At 36.7% G+C, this 21,865-nt stretch overlaps 1 pseudogene; it reads left to right on the forward strand.

Annotated features, from left to right (window-relative positions):
• LOC107756254 (DNA mismatch repair protein Msh3-like) overlaps nt 1-21,865 on the forward strand; it is a 59,536-nt pseudogene that overhangs the window by 19,655 nt on the left and 18,016 nt on the right.

Consider the following 21,865-nt stretch of genomic DNA (forward strand, 5'->3'; position numbering starts at 1 on the left):
TTGAATTAGAGTGAACAACAATATATTTTAGACCATAGTGGCCATGGTGACACTAAAAGTGTCTGTCATGTTCTGTCAGAAAATGACAACCTCTCAAGACCAGAATTTATTTAAGCTGATGGAAAGTTCTATATTTTCCCTGCTTTTTAAAATTCCATTTGTTTTTGGAATCAGGCAGGAGGTTGAAGGGAAGGTGCTTAATGGCGTGTTTCTGTTGAATGGCTCTATTAGCATAATGACAAGAGTGGAAGCAGGAATGGGAATGATTATTGTTTTGCAGAGACAGAAGGCCCTCATTAACCTCATCTCACCTGCCTGTTTCTGTCATCTCATTGTCCTTCATTTTTATAAACACACATTCATGAAAAATTTTTTTTAGAATTTGTATAAACAAAACATCCAGTGATAAAGGTTTATATGTAGTTTTGAGCTAAAACTTTGTTGTTAGATTAAAAATCATTGAATATCCAGAATGAAACTTAATATTGACCCTGAAAACCAGTATTCCTCAGTATTTAAGCATTTTAGTATTTTTTATGTTGTTTTTCCGCATCTCATTTACCAGTGGTAGAATGTCAAAGTAGGACTTCCATCATAAATGAAATGTATGTACTGTAATAAGGGTCAGAGAGTTTTTGCATAGACCTACAGGGGACTTTCACACTGTTTTTAATGAACAGAGAGTGGATATGTATTGCCTCATTATGTTAGTAGGAATGACTAACGTTGAGCCTTTGGGAAATGTGCTTGATGTTTATAAACATACACAAGATCAAGCAGAGATTTAATTGGCTCCTTTTTGCTTACTGTCATCAAAATATGGAAATTACACACTGCATACTCATGAGTCATTGCGTTTGACATATAATGATTAATGATGCCCAGCACTAAGTTACAACTAAGCATTTCATATTTCTTCTTGTAATCGATAGTTTAAAAAAAATTAATTATTAATGCATAATGAAGTAAAGCACAATAAAGGGAATTTGTTCTTATTGAAGAGTTCATATCTTGAAAAATTACTCTTATATAGATTGCTGTTTGCTCCCAAGGAGTCAGATCATAAAATCAAATCATATGAAATGTAATATTTTGAAATAAGCATTGCAGCTTTCATATTAACTTGTAACTTTCCAGCCCAAACACACCATTCATTAAAACTAATCTGCAAAAATGATTTGTTCTGTACTTATACAACTTTGAATGCATTTAAACGCATGCATGCATGACCACCCCACGTTTTCAGTGTTTTGAATAGCTTGCAAAGAGGCTGTTTATTGAACCTGGAGGAAATTAGCATGATATAAAATTGATATGACCCCCTCCATGACAATAGAATTTTCACTTCATTATACTATAAAGACATGGTTTTCTGTTTATTTTGATATTTTCTGTCTTGTCAGTGCTCTACTCAGGAATTTTACCTCAAGGCTCAGCCCTGCCCTTCTAAAGAACCTCCTACTGGACACACCTCAGCTTCTAAGCCCCGCCCACAACTTCTTAAAAGTACTAGATGAGAAAGCTGCAAAGTGAGTTAAATTTTGACTTCATGAATATTCACCTAACATAAAATCTCATAAAGTATAAAAAGATATTTACTGAAAAATTGCTTTTATTCTGTATGTAGCTTTCCTGGTTAAATATCTCTCAAATTTATCCATTTAGGACAGGTAAGAAGACAGAGATGTTTGTGGATCTGACTGACTTCCCAGTGATCCGGAACAGAAAAGAGGAAATCCAGAGTGTCCTATCAGACATAATGGAGCATCGGCGAGAGGTTCGCCTTGCGTTAAAAAACTCTTCTTTGGTCTACACCACAGTGCCTGGCCAGCAGGTAATAAGCGACAAGAATCTCCTCTTATTAATGAGTTTCAAGAACTGAGCACCAAAGCTATTTTAACACCTGATACTTTCCACAAATACGCTACACTTTGTTTTGCATTAAAGGCACAAGTGCCTTGTTGTTGCTGTCAAAATTACATAAAATTTGTCAAGCTTAAAGTGCCCCTTTTATGCCATTTTTAAGGTCCCTAATATTGTTTTGGAAGTCTCCTACAACAGGTTTACGTGCATGCAAGGTCAAAAAATGCCTTCGTTTTCTCAAAATATGCATGTAATATCACCTCATTTTCCAACAATTTGTTTGAAGCAGTTCTAAGATTTAGTCTCTCTAAACTCATCCTTTCTGTGAGCCTACTCTGCTCTGATTGGTCAGAAGGCCCAGTCCTTTGTTATTGGTCTACCACATACAGCGCGTGTCAGAAACTATACGCCCATTGCCATAGTGCAGTATTTTGAATGCTCGATAGAAAATTTTGTCCAAATAAACTGGGAACTGAGCCATCTTTCAAGAGCAAGCGTTTTGTGAATCCTGCGTTGTGCTCGCCAAGATTAAATAAGTGGTCGTCAGTAAAATGACGGGGACACAAAAAAAGATTGGGGTTGTACTGCTGTGAACGTAACCACTGATTCTTTGCACTCATCTTTCGGAAGTGAAATTAAGCAAATTTACTCTCACACTGCAGGACACAGCGTCTTCTTGACATGATGTTAACCACACGAACAAGCTACAGTGTTTGAGGGTGGGGTCAAGATGTTCATCACAGGCCAATGTACAGAACATAGGCAAGCATTATGCAAATGTGTTACCCCGTGACGTGTAGAATTACTGACAACTCGTTTAGGCTGTCCAGAGTCGATTCTTTCTTTTGGGAGACAATAACTTTACTTTACAACTTTGCAGATCGTTTACATTCACATACAGCTACATTACACGCTGCATGAAAGGCAATGTTTGAAATGACATAATAGGGGCACTTTAACTGTCAACCCTGTCACTTAAGTTATTTAAATAATAAAAAAAAAAAAATCAAACAAACATTTTCTTTAATTTATGGAAAGTCTTTTTTTTGGTCCAAACTAGCTAAACCCTACTGAGAAATAGGTTAGTTTAAAATTTTGTTTTTTATTTTTGTGTAATTGAGCTTTTTAATGTTTTGCTAGAAAATATCAGAATTCACCCAAAAGTGATGTTTTTCAAAAGAGTTTCAGGTCCTGTTTTATACCTCTTTTATGAGGTATCCAACTTTTTTTTAATACGAAGGGCCAAAAATCTAACTAGCCTAGGGCCCTGAGCCAAAAGTAAATGTTGCATTATATCCAACTATATTAAAATGTATTCAATTAATAAACAATTAAACAAAATTCATTTAAATATATTTTTTTAAATGACACTTTTTTTTAAACATTTAAATGATTTTTTAATCAAATCTACTTGTTTTTTTATTGATTTGTTTTAATTTAATTTTTATTTCATTTCAATGCAAAAATAAAACAAATAAAATTAGAAATGAAGATATGCTTCAATAGCCTGTCCCCCAACCTATTTTTCCCTTCTCTTGTTGGCCCTGGTTTGGGCATCTCGGCTGTGTGTAATAGGACACCTCATATCAGTTGTTGTCTCCAATTATGTGACATTATTTGTTTTATAACAAACCTAATTGTTACCTATTCTACATCGTACAACATGGCAAAAACCATTGTACTCATTTTATTCTGTTGTAGATATACTGTTGAATACTACCTTACTAGAAGATGACAACTTCAAGGACAGAGTCTGAAATGTTGCAGTTTGTATGCAGCTCCACATCTGTTTCTCCATCTGCTCACTGTTGCCATTCTCCCATGAATACACAACAGTTTTTCCACCTCAAAGTGTAGACTCCGGCCATACCTCTTTCTTCCCCCATCTCTAGCTGAGTCTAACATAGCTATGCTTTTGACTATCAGCATAAAGTCTGGTCCACTTTGCAAGAACCACAAGAAGAGACAGTATGACTGACAGAAAATTACGTGCCACATTTTTACATGTCATTTTGTAAGATTTATATATGACATTTAGAGGAGTTGATACCATAATAATAGACTGGTGTGGGGGGAATTCTCTAAAATAATAGCACAGCAATGCTGGACATAAAACAAAGAAATGTCTATATATCTTCCCAGTGTACACCTAATGGTTGCGTACAGCTAACCAGTCAGATTAGAGCACAATCATGTCAGATCAACAAAGCACTTACCATTTTTTATGCAATATGCATCAGATGGTCAGTGAACAGACTTGTTCACCTTGTTATCTGAGTGCTTGTGCCTTAAATACGTAACTACAGAACTGATTTGACAGCCATCATTAGCAAGACGATCAAATGAGACAATAAGAATATGGGAGACTTTATAGTCACCCAGACATGAAAATTCAGTCATCATTTACTCATTCTCAACTCATCGTTTCAAACATGTAGGATTTTATTTCTTTTGTGGAAAACAAATGAAGATATTTAGAAGAAGGTTTGACTTAAATTATTGAGGGAAAAAACAGAATTTTCACTTTTGGGTGAATGATCTCTTCGACTTTTTAAAATTTCATTTATTTATTTATTTATTTTAGAGAATAGCACTTTATTTGTGATGGAAATTATATGGTTGTTGTAAAGATAACAAGATAATAAAATGACAATTTCTTACTGTAATTATGAACCTGAAGTTATTACTACTGAGCCTGACGTTTGTATGCTCACCAAAGTAAAATTCAACAAAGGTTTACACAGTCTATGAAAATTTGACAGTAATATATCTTTTCTTGCACAGTTTCTCATTGAAGTAAAGAACAGTATGTCATCTATAGTCCCGCCAGACTGGGTCAAAATCAACAGGTGGGCACCATTGTTGACAAATTTGGTCACTTGCTTCCTGAAAAATCCTATTGTACTACATCTTAAGAGAGCTTCTAGGAAAATTGGTATTTGGTAATTGGTCTTTATTATAATCATGAACACACTAGTTTGTAGTGCAATAAGTTTTACTGTTGACTGTGCTTTGTTATTCTTCTAGTTATTTACCCATAGCGGCTAATTAATTCCTGCAGATTCACAGGAAAAAGCTTGCTTCTGCATTGAAAAATAAGGTGGATACAAACCAATTTTAGCATTTAAATATCTACTTTTCATCCCTAGCACTAAGGTTGTGGGCCGCTATCACACTCCATTCATTGTGGAGAAATATTGTCACCTGCAGCAACTACGTGAGCAGCTGATTATTGACTGCAATCACGAGTGGATCAACTTTCTTCAGTATGTAGCTTTGAAATATGACAAAAATCCATTTTAATTGCAGCCCTATTGATTGATTGAGATGCTTTCAGCATTTTGTTTCAGTATAGAGTTTAAAATCGGGAATCTGCTGTACTAATTTAATCATATAAAATGTGCGTTTTATCCTGTCACTTTCAGACCCGGCAGCACTCTTTCTCTCTTTCTCAATAGCCTTCTCTCTCTTTTTTTTTTTGTCATGTGTAGGCTATTTGGGGACCATTACTACATCCTGAGGAAAGCAGTGTGTCACCTAGCAACCATGGACTGCCTCCTCTCATTGGCCCAGGTTACTAAAGAAAATAATTACTGCAGGTGTGGTAATGAAGTTGGCTTTTTATTCCCGTATTCTCTGCTGACTTCCTGTCATCTCTCATATTTCAAACCTAATCATATGCACAAGCATGCACATTCTCTCATAAATTACCTAGTTCATCAAATTAAATATACTAAGCTTCATTTCCAAGGCCTGACTTTAGTCGTCTATTCTTTTTGAACATTTAGAAGTCAGATGCATGCAGTTCTGGGAGTAATTGTGGGGACTTTTCCCAGTTTTAAAGCTTTTTTAGCATATAAGTGCAATAAAATCAGTAATTTCTGAGCATCTACAAAGAAGCTCCATTTCTCTTTTGTGTTTGGTGAGATGCACATAAAGCATCTTACATAAGCTTTCATAGATGAACAAGAGTAAGGGGACCCTGGAGCCCCCACATCTCCGTCTCTCCCTGGCCCGAATTGAGTCCAACAGTAGGATGAATCCCACCCCCATGCAGTATAGAGCCCACTCCATATCCCTCTGACAGTCTGTGTGGGGGAGTGGATTTGACTTTGAAAGCAGAGGTTTCCGCCAACTACTCCCCCTCTGCTCCTTACCGCCTCCCCCTCCCTCCTGTTCTGCAGAGCACCAGAGCTTATCCTCTCCCTCTGGACTTTTCAAAAGTGTGTTGAGCTGATACCATAAATTCCAGCTCTTATATATAAAGTGTCGTGCCAAAACGTGTTTGCAAAACTTTATGTTGGCGAATTCATTCTTGAATTTTTTTATCAGTTTATCTAATTGTGAATACTCTTCTTTATTGGTGTCTAATGCATCTTTTTTGCATGTCCTAAGCATAGGCCTGAGGTTCTTGAGGAGAAAAGTCAGATTTTGATCACGGCAGGCAAGCATCCGGTCATCACCTCGCTGATTGGAGATCAGGATCAATATGTCCCCAATGACACTCACTTACAGGTGACAGTTTTTTGTTTTTTTTTACGACTGTTATCGTTTCTTAATGGATTAGTTGACGCAGAATGATAATTTACCTCACGTTTCTTCAAACCTGTATGAATTTCTTTTTTTCTGTGCAACACAAAAGGACATTTTTGAGTAATGTTCTCGTCACTCTTTTGAAGCATTAAAGCTCCAAAACCAGCATAAAAGTATCATAAAAGTGGTCCATATGACTCATGCACTGTTCCAATCCTCTGATAAGAGATGCTTGATATATATTTATACAACAGTTCGTTCTGGTTCTCAAATCTGATTGGTCAATTTATTTTAATATTGGTCCACCCCTATCTCTGATAGTTTTGCGGCCGAAATTTAAGTTATTCCCTGATAAATCTTTCTCTGCAGGGAGTTGTTAACTGCTGATATCGAGAACTGGATCAGTCTGGGTCATTCACACTGGTTTTGTAAACTGGTTCATTGATGGCCCAACTCACACCATGTCTACACATGGATGCAAGCGGCGTGATGCAACGTGACAAAAGTCAATACAACCCATTATAATCAGTGATGCTGTCTACACGACATGACAAATCCCAGACAGTAAACTGATGCCTCGTTCTATTTATGATGTGCTAACACAAAGTACAAATGATTTGCAACGGTAGCTTTGTCACATCTAGTGTAGACTAGCGGATTTTTAGTTTTTAATGTTGTATTTTTAATTTATTTAGAAAAAAATTTATTTTAATATTGGTCCACCCCTATCTCTGATAGTTTTGCGACCGAAATTTAAGTTATTCCCTGATAAATCTTTCTCTGCAGGGAGTTGTTAACTGCTGATATCGAGAACTGGATCAGTTTGGGTCATTCACACTGGTTTTGTAAACTGGTTCATTGATGGCCCAACTCACACCATGTCTACACATGGATGCAAGCGGCGTGATGCAACGTGACAAAAGTCAATACAACCCATTATAATCAGTGATGCTGTCTACATGACATGACAAATCCCAGACAGTAAACTGATGCCTCATTCTATTTATGATGTGCTAACACAAAGTACAAATGATTTGCAACGGTAGCTTTGTCACATCTAGTGTAGACTAGGGTTGGGCCGATAGACGATGCCATCGTCCATCGCCGATGGCTGACAGACATCACGATGTTGAGCCGGAATCGTGATCCCCCCCTATACCCCCCGCAATCCGCCGCATCCCAATTCCGTGTTCGGAAAGGAAATTAAGTGTACTACAGAACCCCTAAAGGGAATAAATAGCCTACGAGATGGGAGGATAAAAAAAATATTTCAATACTTTCTCTCCCAATTATATCGTTGGGTAATTATACGGTGTATAAATTGCGGGCATCAGGGAGCCGCTACTAATATGCAGGGCATTGAAACCGCTTTTGAATGCGCGCTCTCATTTTACTTTCACTTTCGAGATTCGCGATCACACGGACTCTATACTACAGAGTTCAATGGTAGGTACTGCCGCTACCACACATTTTACAAGATTAGATATTTGTCAGTGGTGCTCAGTATCTGCAAATCATTCGCCATTGTCCTATGAGTCATCTCTCCTTACTCTGTGTATGTGGTAAGTGAACTTTCATGTACTATAATGTAACAGTCTACCGCTAGCAAGCAGCTAACCATGTCCCATTAGTGGCTCCATAGAAGGTGTTATTTGTTTTCCGTGCCTTTCTGCATACGGATTCACGCTTCGGGACCCCCGACAGACTTTAGCTGTCGCATCTGGTGTAGACACAGTGTCAAAATAATGATTCACTCACCAATTCTTTTTTATGCCACTAGTGGTGCAGAAATTGCACACTTCACTTTAGACCCATATTCATGAGCCATATTAATATCTGTGCTTCCACATTCTCATTAACAACTCTTTTTCATATAATGCCGTTGGGGCCTATAGATCTTTAGAGATTTGATTAAACTTGATTATTATTCCGGCATTTAATTTCGACTTTAAAATAATGGTGAGGGAATCTGTGCTCATACCAAAGGCTGTGCAGTCGTCTTTCACTACAAGGTAATGCTTTTTATTTTACCTGTAAGAAAATGCTAGTAAACCAGCAGCCAAACCTTTTGCATTGGCCACCCACTCCGCCATCCCTATTAGCATTATGTTTTTTAATACCTTTGTCACTTATTTCTTTCCCTCTCTCTCCTACCCACCCAATCACTGGGCTTCCATTCAAAGTGTGAGTCAGGCTTTAATAATGAAGCCGTCTTGCTGGGTCACCATACTTTTCTTCACATTATTGTCATATGCCCATTCACTTATTTAAACACTTCAACAGATGTTAAAATATCATTGCAAACAAAATAACCGTGTGGCATCTGCAGACAAATGATGCAAGAGACATTTTTGCAATGGCTTTCAACCAACTGGGCTGCGTTCAGCCCCGACAAAAACGGTGCAAAACGTTTTTTAAATGGAAACGGTGGTGCGTTGAACACCCTGTTCTGATGACGCAAGAGTTGCAACTATGGCAGCTGAGAAGGCCATTCTTTGTGTTCTTTTTGAAGAATTTTCGGAGCCTGATGAAATCAGTATAAATACGTGTTTAATACTGCAAAATACGCTCGATGGTACAGTCACTGCCCTTGCCGGCTGACATGTTTGACACACCCACCAAACAAGAGAAAACGCATCTCAAACCCCGTTGCACACCGTTGCACACCTTTTCCAGGAAACATGTCGTTCAAACCGGAAACCGCAGCAAAACGGTGCACACTGGTTTGAGCTTGAACTTGCCCCTGGTGTCAGTACAACTTTTACATATTTGCATATATGATGTCAGTTCCTCTCACATTCATATAGGTGTCCACAGGTGTAGTTCATCACATTAACTGTGAAAATTATTTATTTAAAGTATACTTTTTAATGTCTTTCTTTAAAATGAGTGCCACTTGATGTGATTTAGTTTTTCTACTGCATTGGCATTCATACATTTTAAATGTTGCTGAAATGTCCAAATACTTGTTGGAGCCACTGAATGGCAATGTATTTTTATAATATAAGATCCATTTTATGTAAAATCGACTTAAACAAAATTTTTTTCTGAAATCACTTTTGCAATCACATTGTGTTTCTTTTATCCTTTTTCTTTAATATAATTTCCAATCATTCCTTCTAAGTTAATATATTTTTAGTGAAAAATGTTTGTTTGAAATAATAAAATGCAAAAATGCAATACAATGTTTTTAGATTTTTGGATTAAATTTGGATTAAAACCATATTTCTGAAGTATATGCTACTGTTTAGAAGTTGTCTGTATTTTATTTATTTATTTATTTAATGTTTTTGAAAGAAGTCTTATGCTCACCAAGGCTGAATGTTCCAAAATGCAGTAAAAACAGCAATAGTGTGATTTAGTTTTTTCTTTTTCTTGTTTACATTTTTAAAACATAATTTATTTCTGTGACAGCATAACTGAATTTTCAGCAGCCATTACTCCAGTCTTCAGTGTCACATGATCTTTCAGAAATAATTTTAATATGCTGGTTTGGTGCTTAAGATACATTTCTTTTAATTACATATTACTTTTCTGGAAATCATGAAGTTTTTTTTTTTTTTTCACTGTCACTTCTAAACAATTTAATGTATCCTTGCTGAATAAAAAAGTATTCAACTAAAAAAAAAAAAACCTTACTGACCCAAACGTTTGAATGGTAGTGTATCTATTCTCTATTCTCAGACGATTGAGATGGGCTTGACCTTTGTGCTCCATCCCTTTTTATCTCTGGCACTCAAGCAATCAGCCAGAACATTAACATCTACATCTGCTTCACCTTCATGAGAATCCTTATTGTAATCTTGCACAAAGGTTCATCTGATTAACTTTTCCTGTCTTCAGGGGGATGGCAAGCGAGCCATGATCATCACTGGGCCCAACATGGGTGGCAAGAGCTCTTACATCCGACAGGTTGCTCTGGTGACAATCATGGCACAGCTGGGATCCTTTGTTCCTGCCAGAGAGGCGTCAGTGGGCTTTGTAGACGGCATATATGTCAGGTAACTTCCACCTGCCAAACACCACCACCACCTTCTTCTCTGTGGCCAATAAACAATGGCTGAGAAAAGATTATTGTAGTTGCAAAAGGCCTCACTATGAGCATAATGCATATCATTTCCTCTGCTTGTCACAAAATGCATCTGAGATCTTTTAATTGCATATTATTTTCTGATGAAAATACATTTCCTGTTTTCTGCTTTCTTTCCTAAAAAACAAAGATCACTTTCATAGGAGATTTATCACAGCCTCACCCACCTCACCTCACTCTGCCATAATGCAGTATTTACCGAGATCTGTATATGGATCATTCTCCAAAGGAGCAGGGGCTTTGAAAGTCATACGTCTTCTTAAACCTGTGGAAAATTCAGCTCTCACTGAGATATTGTTTCTTTTGTTTTCTGGCCATTAGAGAGGAAGTTATGTATGACAGCACAAAGCTGAACTTTAGTGACCATGACAACACTTCAGGGGCTGAGCAGACTTCAGAGTTTGTGTTTGAATGGTCCAGAATTGAACAGTGTGAAACCATGCCCACTGGTCTTTTCACAGAACCCTGGTAACCACAGATTACAGAGGCAGGGGTGTGAGTCAAACCTATTCAGATCTTATGCCACAACTGCTTGATTTTTGAGGAGCAGAGTAATAGATTTTCAGGTCCAGAAAGAAATACCGGTGCTTGCCAGGCAACTAATGACGAGAATGAAAACATTGTTTTTAAACTTAAAACAGTGTTGCTATGTTAAATATGTTTAATTCAATTCAATTAAAATTTATTCGTATAGCGCTTTTCACAATACACATTGTTTCAAAACAGCATTACAGATACAATTTAGAGTGATCTGTTATCAGAAGTGAATACATTTGTTTTGATTTGTGCAATAAATTAAGATTAAATACGTGCAAATAAACACAAGAGAGAAGATCAGTCATAATTCACTTTGCAAAGATTGCAATGATTTCATTGTCGGTTAGATTTTTAATGGCAAACATTCTCTCCCATTTAAAAATAAATATGTATCTCTTTTGTGAGAGAAAAAGAACTAAATCAAAACAAATGTATTTGCACATCAAAACCAAGCTTTATTTGTAAAAGGAATTTGTGGATATTTCTTGCGATTGTCAGTGGTAATCTACTATCATCCTGTAATGTGTTATGAAAATAAAAAATGGCCTGCCTATTTCATTTGGTCTGTCACAGAAATTTATTCTGTGGTGTTTCACCTCCCTCATAAATTCAAATGAAATATCTAGATTCTTGTCAAGTATGTTAACTAAACATGTCTTGCTCTTATTTCTTGGTAACCTAAGTGAACTTCCAACCCCTCTTTACTTGCTTTAGTCTTTCATTTTGATGTGATTTATTAACATTGTTTACTTTTGTAGGGGTGGTTGATTTCTGCTGACTGTGTTGTCATTAGGCTACCAACATCAACAACATCCACAGCGATTCACTAATTAGACTCCGATGCAATTAAACTTCCTCAGATCTATTTCAGATTTAAAAATATTTTGCGTAAGGTCAGTAATAAAGTTAATTCATTTATTGAGGTATTTTGTAAATGTACTTTACTTAGCAGCCAGCGGTCACTTTTATTTTGATGTATTCATTGACTGAGTGAATTAGTTTTGCAGTGAAAACGGTTTTGATCTACACCTAACGATTTTAATGCACCACTGTGAGGCCGTTCCGCAGGAAGAGGATGTGATGTAGACAGAGTCTTGTATGTTTTTTGACACACTCTGTCAGTCTAAGTCTGTACATACCGCTAACAGTGAAGTGCTGCCTTGTTAATTAACCCAGCCCTGGCACTATTCGCGTCAGAATATAATTGCCTTCACTCCCCAGAGTTGTGTTGGTTTGTTCCAATTAACAGGTCAAGATCAGGTTCAAACAGCTCCCAATTAAGCCTGAAGGGTTCAGTGGCCTATACTGCACTCTGGTGAAGTGGAAACATTGAGCAGTTATCGCATTTGCGTCATGGGACTGTAGAATGCTGGAGAAGAGTTTACATCCTCAGCCGAGTCTAGGTTTCACAAAACTGCAATTCAGCCTTATATTATTTGAGAGACTGTATGGAATGTTTAAAAATTTACTGTGTTTAATGTTTTAATTTGTCACACTTCCTGAGTTTAAATTTTGTCAAAATTCTCACATTTATTATTTATTTTGTCTATTTATTTTTGCATTCATGAAGGCATTGTGCATCAACTATTCAGGCACAGAAGCAGAATGCTTTTTCATCTTATTTATAGTGACATGCCCATAATTACTTTATTATTAGTTGAAACTACAGAAGTCTACACAGTCCAGAGTGTCTGTGTGAGTCTTTGACAGTATTTTGTCTTTTTCTCCACTGATGGAACACTTTTATTGAATAGCACTTACGGTTTGGAAGCTCTTTTCCCCCTCTTTGTTTTGGTTGCGATGGAAACAGGAAGTTAAGTGCAATGCAAAAAATAAATGAAACATGAATCCTTAAATGAAACCTCTTAAAGCTGAAAAAGTAAATCTTTTGTAATAAAGAATAACATATCTTTTCTCTGAAATACCTAAATCTTTTTTGAGTTTTATAGTACCGTCTGACCTTTTTTGTGTTTATTGAGCCTGAGATTGCTTTTATGGGAACCAGACTGATTCACTGCAGAAACATCTTATTGCTGACATGACCAATTTGGAATCGTTTGTACAAGGAAAATGTGCATAAATATTAAGCATATGAGACGCAGAACAGAATCAAACTAGTTCATGTGTATAAAACACATTTAATATTTTGATCAGAACAATATGATGGCAACAGCCATCAAAGCCGCTGATAAAAATTCTAATTGCACTTGACTCAAAATGGAAATGTGGTTGTGCAGCTCGAGCTCTGTTTCACGGGTGAAATCTGCTGGCAAAAATGCCTGCATGTAGTCAAAATGTTTGGATGTTAAAATACAAGAAACATTTAGAGACAAATAAAAAAGCCAGAAATAGAATGAAAGTGACATTTTGTTAATGTGGCTCACAGCAAAGCAGACTACATATACCATCTGTGTTCTCCCTCGAGCGTGGCCAAGAGCTGCACTATTAGTCCAGCTAAAGCTTGTCTGTGACGTTTTATTCAATTTAAAAATAGAATGAAGCCCCTTATCGGGATAATGGGAATGATTTTCAGATTAGCTGTTAACAAAGAATAATTCTGCGTCCTGGGGTTCTGTGTACATGACCTATAATGGCCAGCACATTAATTGGCTCATATCTTGCTTAATGCTGTTGCAGTTGGCCTGAATTAGGGAGGCTTTACATTGTGCTTTTCTACTAACCATTGGAAAAAGAGAAGAAAAGAAGAAAAATCCAAATGTTAACACTGTTTATTACAGCATTTTACGAGAAAGAGTCCTGTGGTACAAACATACCCTAGAGGTTCGTTCACCGCTACATGGTGATTTTTCAACAGCGTCAGCTTTTCCTGCACTCTCAGCATCTTATGAAATAATGAGGTGCTGCATTTGTCTAATCCATGTGATCTTTCTGTGGTGTTCATATTTGATGGGAGTGATCCTATAGCCTTGACAAATTTTATTAGCTGCCAACTTGTAGTTTTTATTGTACTGCATAGTCACCCCAGTAATGCATTTTAAGAGTATTTGTAGGTCCCTTTCATCTGCCTCTCATTAATGGTTATGAATTTGTCTTATCATTCTTAATGCTGACTCCGGTCTCTGTAATGAAGCTTAACTGCTGTACTACAAGTTATAAAAGCTATTTGTAACTTACAAGTTGCTTTTAGTTTAAAATCATTTTAAATTGTGACAACCCTAATGGTTTGGTCAGAGTTAAAGGGATAGTTCAGCCAAAATCCAGCAAAAATAAAAATTGTGTCACTCGCATGTCGATGTAAACCTGTATGGCTTTATTTCTTCTGCGTAACACAAAAAGCTAATTTTTAAAGAATATTCTGAACACTTTTTTACAATATGATAAAACTGAATGCAACAGAAATAGTCAAAGTACCATGATCATGGTCCAAAAATTGTGCCCTATACAACTTACATCCCAATCTACACCTCACACAAAGTTACAATATAGCTTCAGACAATTTGGAATATAGTGCTCGAGTCATATGGATGACTTCCTTTTTGAAGTTTAAAGGCTCCAGTCCCATCCATTGTAATTGTATGGATATGATTAACTGGCACATTCTTCCTTTTACTTCAGTTTCTCCTTTGTGTTCCGCAGAAGAAGGAAAGTCCTACAGGTTTGGAGCAATGTGAGGGTGATCAATAATCTCCAAATTTTTTACCATTTTTACCAAACTAATGCTTTTTCACAGACTAATTAAATTTGCTCAACTGGTTTTGGTTCTGACAGAAGCGGAGCGTCTGACAACATCTCAAGGGGCAGGAGCACCTTTATGGAGGAGCTTGTGGAAGCATCAGATATTTTGGCTTGTGCCACGTCCCGTTCCCTGGTCATCCTGGATGAGCTTGGTCGAGGACACCAGCACTCACGATGGCATTGCCATCGCCTATGCTACCCTAGAGTCCTTCATCAGAAACGTAAGTGAGACTAAAAGAGACTTGGAAAATATATCTAAAGAGGAAGGCTGTGATTCTGACATGTTTTCATGCCAGATTATAACATGCCATATAGTAACACAGTTCATCTAGAATGACTTGTAGTATAATTATTGGAGGGAGATTCCCTGTGTTGCAGCCTGTGGTTATGTGCCCTGTTTACAGGCTAAAAAGAGGACTGTGATTTCAATAATTCTACAGTTCTCAGGTCACTGCTACTTTGGATTGAACCCAGCTCCAAAGTGGCAAACCAAGCCCACTAATCTGCCGTTTGGCCATTTTTAATCTGCAGATGGCCTCGCCAATGTGTAGAGCACATTTAGCTTATTTATTTTAATAAATTTGAAAAAAAATATTATGTGAAATAAGTGTTCACTTATATATACACTCACCAGCCACTTTATTAGGTACACATGTTCAACTGCTCGTTCACGCAAATATCTAATCAGCCAATCATATAACAGCAACTCATGCATTTAGATATGTAGACATGGTCAAGATGATCTTCTGACGCTCAACATTAGCATCAGAATGGGGAAGAAAGGTGATTCAGGTGACTTTGAATGTGGCATGGTTGTTGGTAGTAGACGGGCTGGTCCGAGTATTTCATAAACTGCTGATCTACTGGGATTTTCACGCACAACCATCTCTAGGATTTACAGAAGAAAAAGAAAACATTCAGTGAGTGGTAGTTCTGTGGGCGAAAATGCTTTGTTGATGCCAGAGGTCAGAGGAGAAAGGCCAGACTGATTAGAACTGATAGAAAGGCAACATTAACTCTTATAACCACTTGTTACAACTGAGGTATCCAGAAGAGCATCTCTGAACACACAGCACGTCGAACCTTGAATCAGATGGGCTACAGCAGCCGAAGACCACACTAGGTGCCTCTCCTGTCAGCTAAGAACAGGAAACTGAGGCTACAGTTCACACAGGCTCACCAAAAAAGGTTGACTGGTGTGATGAGTCTCGATTTCTGTGGTGGCCGGTGAGTGTGTGTGTATATATATATATATATGATAATACGGGAACTTGGTTCCATCCATCAGTTGTTGTTTGAATTTTGAGGTTTGGACGTTGCATTATGGTTTGCATTTGCATGCAGTCAACTGTGGAAGGAGAAAAATAAACATACTTGGATGAGTTGTTATGATATCAGAATCAGAATCAGAATCAGAATGAGAAATGCATTTATAAAACAGATGCTAATATGCATTTATTTTTCTTTACATACATCAGAATTTATTATTTAATTGTGTCATGAAATGTGTTGAAAGTCAATTTACAAAAAAGGGTTAAACTTTAAAATCTTGTATTTTCTTGTGTTAAGGATCATATTCTTGTCTTCATTTTCTGATTTCTCTTCTCGCTACAAACTAAAATGCAAAGTCGTGACTCTTGAGAGGATCCATACAACATTAAATGGAAGGTTTTCAGTTCTGTGGTTTTCAAGGGACACTTTGCATCTCCGGTGTGCATTGTTAACTTGCAGATTTGACAGGCAAAGACTACTTAGACTCACAGGAGAATGACCACGTCAGATGTGTTACAATGACATTCTGTTTGGACAGCTGTGTTTACCATCAGCAGTACATTCCTTTGCTAAAAGAGAAGCTCACACGAGTCTCAGACTAGAATCACAAGAGCCAAAATGATGCCTTCGTTAAAAGTGTAAACTTCATTAATGCATTCACATTTTTAATAACAGTTCTCTGGCATCTGGCAGCATTTGAAAGTTTGACGTGCAATATGTAATTAAAATAAAATAGAATAGAAATTAAAAATGTTTTTCTTCCAACTGCAACAGGGTCAAAAATTCTCTGTAACTGGATAGCGAGACTTAATGGTTTATACTCCAAAGCAAAGCATCAAGGGCTATGCTCGACTCAAGGGAGCCTAATCCCCACCAGACTCATACCAGTCCATCCTTTGGGACACAGTATATCGAGAGTCCCCCTGTTTATCTCCTGTGAGACACACTTGTTTAGAGCTGCTTTGTGTTGATTTTTTTTTCTTCAATAAAAATTCTGCTTAAGTTAACCATTGGTAGGCTGATTTCCCCAAAAGAAAACATTGATTCAACAGGTGGCGTGAGTTTGAGGTGGTACTGTTTGCTTGACAAATGGCTGACAAGTTAGATACAGAATACAACTCAAAGTGAAATGTAAGCCTAATATTTTGATGTGCTGTTTATACTACATTGGTTTTGTCTTACTTACAGCATCCTCCGCAGGTATAAATTTAGCAGAAAGTGATTGTCAGTATATAAGTCACTTACCACCAATGTGAACACCAAATTTTACTGCCAAGTTAAATGAGATGGATGCTAGTAAAATTGGCAATCATATCCTGTGTGTGGCAGATTAAAAGTGCTAATTAGTTGGCTGTTGGCTGTAGTTGCTCATATTGAAGGTAAACTTCACTTTAGATGCTGTGCTGGTGTTTGGGCTGTCAGAGGGTGGGCTCCACTGGGTATTGCATAATGTTGTGTGTCTCTATGGCATTGGCTCAGGTGTAAGATCTATCACTCTTTTTCTTTTTCTATTTTGCTCTCTTTCTCCCACCACAGGTCTCTTGTACTGATACTGCCTTAGGCTGGAGTTATTTATTTATTGGCAAATGGACGGGCTTGTTTGCCACAACTGTGGTACAGAATAGTCAAGGCATTGTTGCTGTTTGTCTTCTTCTTAGATCGTTTTCATATCGTTCTCCCATTCTCCCCTTCTCCCCTTCTTTTCCTCTCTTACTCAGAGATTTTTATTGTAGGGTGCTTGTCCTTAAATCAGGGTGATGGTTTTCTGTCTGTTAAATGGTCAATTAGGATTTTTGACTAGTAATCTCAGAGAATCATCGATCTGTGTAGGGAATGTGTCAACAGGCATATAGAATAGTTATGCATTCAACAGAGAGTATAAATGGTACAATACTTAAACTTATTTTCGCCATGTCTGCAGTTATTAATTAACTGTGTGTTTCAAAGCCATTTGAATGGTTTTTCATTTGATGGCCTTTTCATGCCACCTGTAACCTCACATCTCAGCCTCATATGATGCAACAAAGCCTAAATTACTTTCATTCAAGTAATTTTACTTGAATGAAAGCTCTACATAACAGTATATTAAACATCAAATATGTTCTGATTAAGTGTGATTGTGCCACGTCATGGTACATGTTCGCTTTCACTGAGGTGAGACAAATCGCTTGATAAATTACTGACAAATTAGTTACTGGAAATGTGCGTCTGGCCTGGTGGGGACACAGTGTCAGACGGCACAGCCATGGGCCATTCACTGACCATCTGATGCGCGTTGCTCATGGAATTGGCATGAGCTGTTTGTTTCAAAGCTGTTGATGTATTATGGAAAAAAATGACTGTGTTTAAACATGGTGGTCCTTTTTAAGGCAAGCATCATCACTGTTGCTCATAGTTGCGGTTAAGGATTTGTTGTTTTGTGCAGAGTTTAACAATGAAGCTTTTTTGTCGTAATTCAGTAGTTCAGATTTTTACTTATCCTGCCACATTTTACACTCCTTTCATTATTTTTTAACATGCTAATTTAAAAAAAAAAGTTTGAAACTTTAAAAACTGTATACTACAAAATGTTTTAGTTTTTTTTTATTTAGTTATGTTTTTTTTTTTAAAGAAGCCTCTTATGCTTACCAAGGCTGCATTTATTTAATACTGTATTATTACTGTAAAAACAGTAATATTGTGAAATATTATTACAATTTAAATTAACTTTTTTTTCTATTTTAATGTATTTTAAAATGTAACTTACTCCTCTGATGGCAAAGCTGCATTTTCAGCATCCATTTCTCTGTTATATGAGCCTTCAGAGATCATTTAAATATGCTGACCATTATCACAGTTGAAAACATTTGTGTTGCTTAATATTTTGGTAGAAAATGTGTGTGTTCTTTTTTTAGGATACTTTGATTTAATCAAGAATGTAAAGAACAGAAGTTATTTGAAATCTTTTGTTACATTTTAAATGTACTTATTGTCACTTTTGTTAAATTGTTAATTGTTCAGTAAACAAGCAACACCCTAGCAACCACCCAGAATACCCTAGCAATGCCATAGCAATGCACTGAAATCTTTTCTGAACTGTTTAATTACATTACTGTTTTACATACCAACATTCTAACAAGGTGGTGGTGACTTTTACGGGCAAGCACCACTCACATTTTCTTCAGAAAATGTGCAAATGTAATCTTATTTTGTATACTAGAATTCACTTAGAATATCACGAGCATTATATGCTCAGACTCACGCTGCACAGCTGGAGTTGTGACACTGAGTGCTCACAGAGGTTCAAAAATAAAACGCTTCAGTGTTTGTTCAAGCATGCGCTTCATATTGAAATGCCCCCCTTCACACTAGAATAGCTTTTTGTCCATGCCCGTTTGCCTATACAGTGCATCCATGTGTCCTGGCAGCATCTTGTAGAGAGTGTCTGCACATCGTCATGGCAACAAGGCTCACTTGTTCACCTGTGCTGTATTTAAGAATGTAAATACATTTGTTGTGTAACACTGTTGAATGATGCATTGTGTGCAGCCTTGATGCAGAACTTTCTTCTGTGGGCAATAGGTAGTGCAGCAGCGCTGGTTGCCATAGCAAAGCACTTGGAGCACATGTGAAAGGCAGGCAGAATCACTCCTCAGTATTTAGAGAGGGCATTTCCAAGTTGAGATATCTGAGAGTTGACGCGAGGAGGTGGGCTAAAGATGCTGTAATGCTATTCGCTTTTCTTCTAGTTGTGCAGTAACCTGGCCTTGAAGAACTGTCCTTTGCTGTCAGTGGCTGCTAGTTTCATCATGCTGGACTCTCACCTGATCTGGGTTTTTGTCCTTGGTTTTTATTTCAGTTTGAGGTTCTGCTTCACATGATTGTATATTAAACATCAAATGTGTTTAGCTGTGATTGAGTCACTGCAGTTGCGCTTTCATAGATAAATGACAGATAAATGATTTGGCTGAAAAGTCGAACGAGCGGTCTCAAAATTGTACGTTATGATCTGAGTGGCTGGCTTTGCATCATTTCCAGGAATAAGGTCACACTGATCTTTATCCGCCTGCCAGAAAACAAAGGCCACGTACTTACTGTAAAGTTTCAGGATTGACAACCGCATTTGGTAACACTTTATTTCGATAGTCCACTTTAGACATTCTATTAACAGTAAGTAACTTTGCAACTACATGTCAACTATCAGTTAGTAGAGTATTAGTAGATTGTCTGCTTAATATCTTCTAACACTTTCTTTGTCAACTTATTCTACTAACCCTAAACCTACCCTAACAGTCTACTCTGAGAGTTAGTAGACATGTAGTTGCAAATGAATGAGAATTAGTTGACATGTAGTTGACATGTAGTTACAAAGTTACTTATAGTTAATAGAATGTCTAAAGTGGACTATCGAAATAAAGTGTAACCCCGCATTTAAATACAGGAGTGAATCCCCTAAATTATCATTTCATGTGTGTACGGAACAGAACTCACTCCTGAAACTGTGATGATTGACACCATGGTAATCATAGCAACATTCTGGTATCTTACTATTTCTGACCAAAATATCTGCTATATCTGACCAAAGTTATAATGCACCAACCAATGACTGTCTTATGTTCAGTGATTTTAACTAAACCACCATCAAAAGAGCCATTGTATTTTGTTTATGTTTGAAGGGTTGCCATGTCCACTTATTACAAGTGGTAAGTATTAAGCGTGTTCGGGTTTATTGTTTGGGCTAGGCACATAAAGCAATCCAGTTTACAGCGTTAACAAAAAAGATTTTGCTATGTGGCTTATTTTCAAGATAATGCATTTGGATTTGAGTTTATTATGGGCTTTTTATTCTAGCAAGATCTGGCAACACTAATGAGGCTAAATGTACCCTGTGATTTCTTGCACCACACATACAGAAAATACACAATTCTGTTATGTTTTTAAATACATCATTAACAACTAGTTAATTTATTATCATTAACAACATTTCGGTTCTGTTTAAATACATCATTAACAACTAGTTAATTTATTATCATTAACAACATTTCGGTTCTGTACACACTGCATAGAATTTCTGTAAATGTGGTTGCCACTACCTGCATTTTTCGGGAGTCAGTTTGGTTGTAGAATGTGGTTGGCACTCTTGTAAATTACTGAACTGTATGTACAGAACAGAATTATGCACTAAAAGGTGAATTGACAATGAAAAAATTAGTTGCAGTGTGTACAGTATGTGGTCAAAGTCATTTTTTAAAGTTGCTAACAGAATTTACTAAAGTTTACTCAACACTTTTGTTAGAGATATTTACACCACTGTGTAAGTTGTAGGTCTGCATTTTTAACACTTTAATAATGTATAAGTTAATGTTAAAATTTGCATTAAGATTAATAAATGTTTTAGAAGTATTTTTCATTGTTAGTTCATGATAACTAATAGTTAATGAATGTTAACAAATGGAACTTTATTGTAAAGCGTTATTATGTTAAATTCAGCTTTACATCACAGGAATAAATTATATCTTAAAATATATTACAGTATATTAAACAAAAAATAATATTTATGTGTAATAAATAAATAAATATTTTACAATATTCTTTTTTTTACTGTATTTTTTTTATCAGATAATTGCAGGCTTGATGAGCATAAGAGATAATAAAGAAAAAATTACCAGTCCCAAACTTTTAAACGACAGTCTACTTTTAAAGTAAATGAGAGATCTTTAATAACAACTTTGCTCTGAAGATTGTATTTGTCCCTAAACATCATGTAATTGAAGCTGTCACGAATCCGGTCCATGAACTTCCGTCGGCTCGCCACCAGAGGTCACCCTTCCACTACTATGGACTCTTGCACCACACCACTGTTGCACCTCACCCGGACTACAGTTCCCATCATCC

The sequence above is a fragment of the Sinocyclocheilus rhinocerous genome, unplaced genomic scaffold, assembly GCF_001515625.1.
Source record: "Sinocyclocheilus rhinocerous isolate Xijiao unplaced genomic scaffold, SAMN03320098_v1.1 scaffold1043, whole genome shotgun sequence".
Taxonomy (NCBI): domain Eukaryota; kingdom Metazoa; phylum Chordata; class Actinopteri; order Cypriniformes; family Cyprinidae; genus Sinocyclocheilus; species Sinocyclocheilus rhinocerous.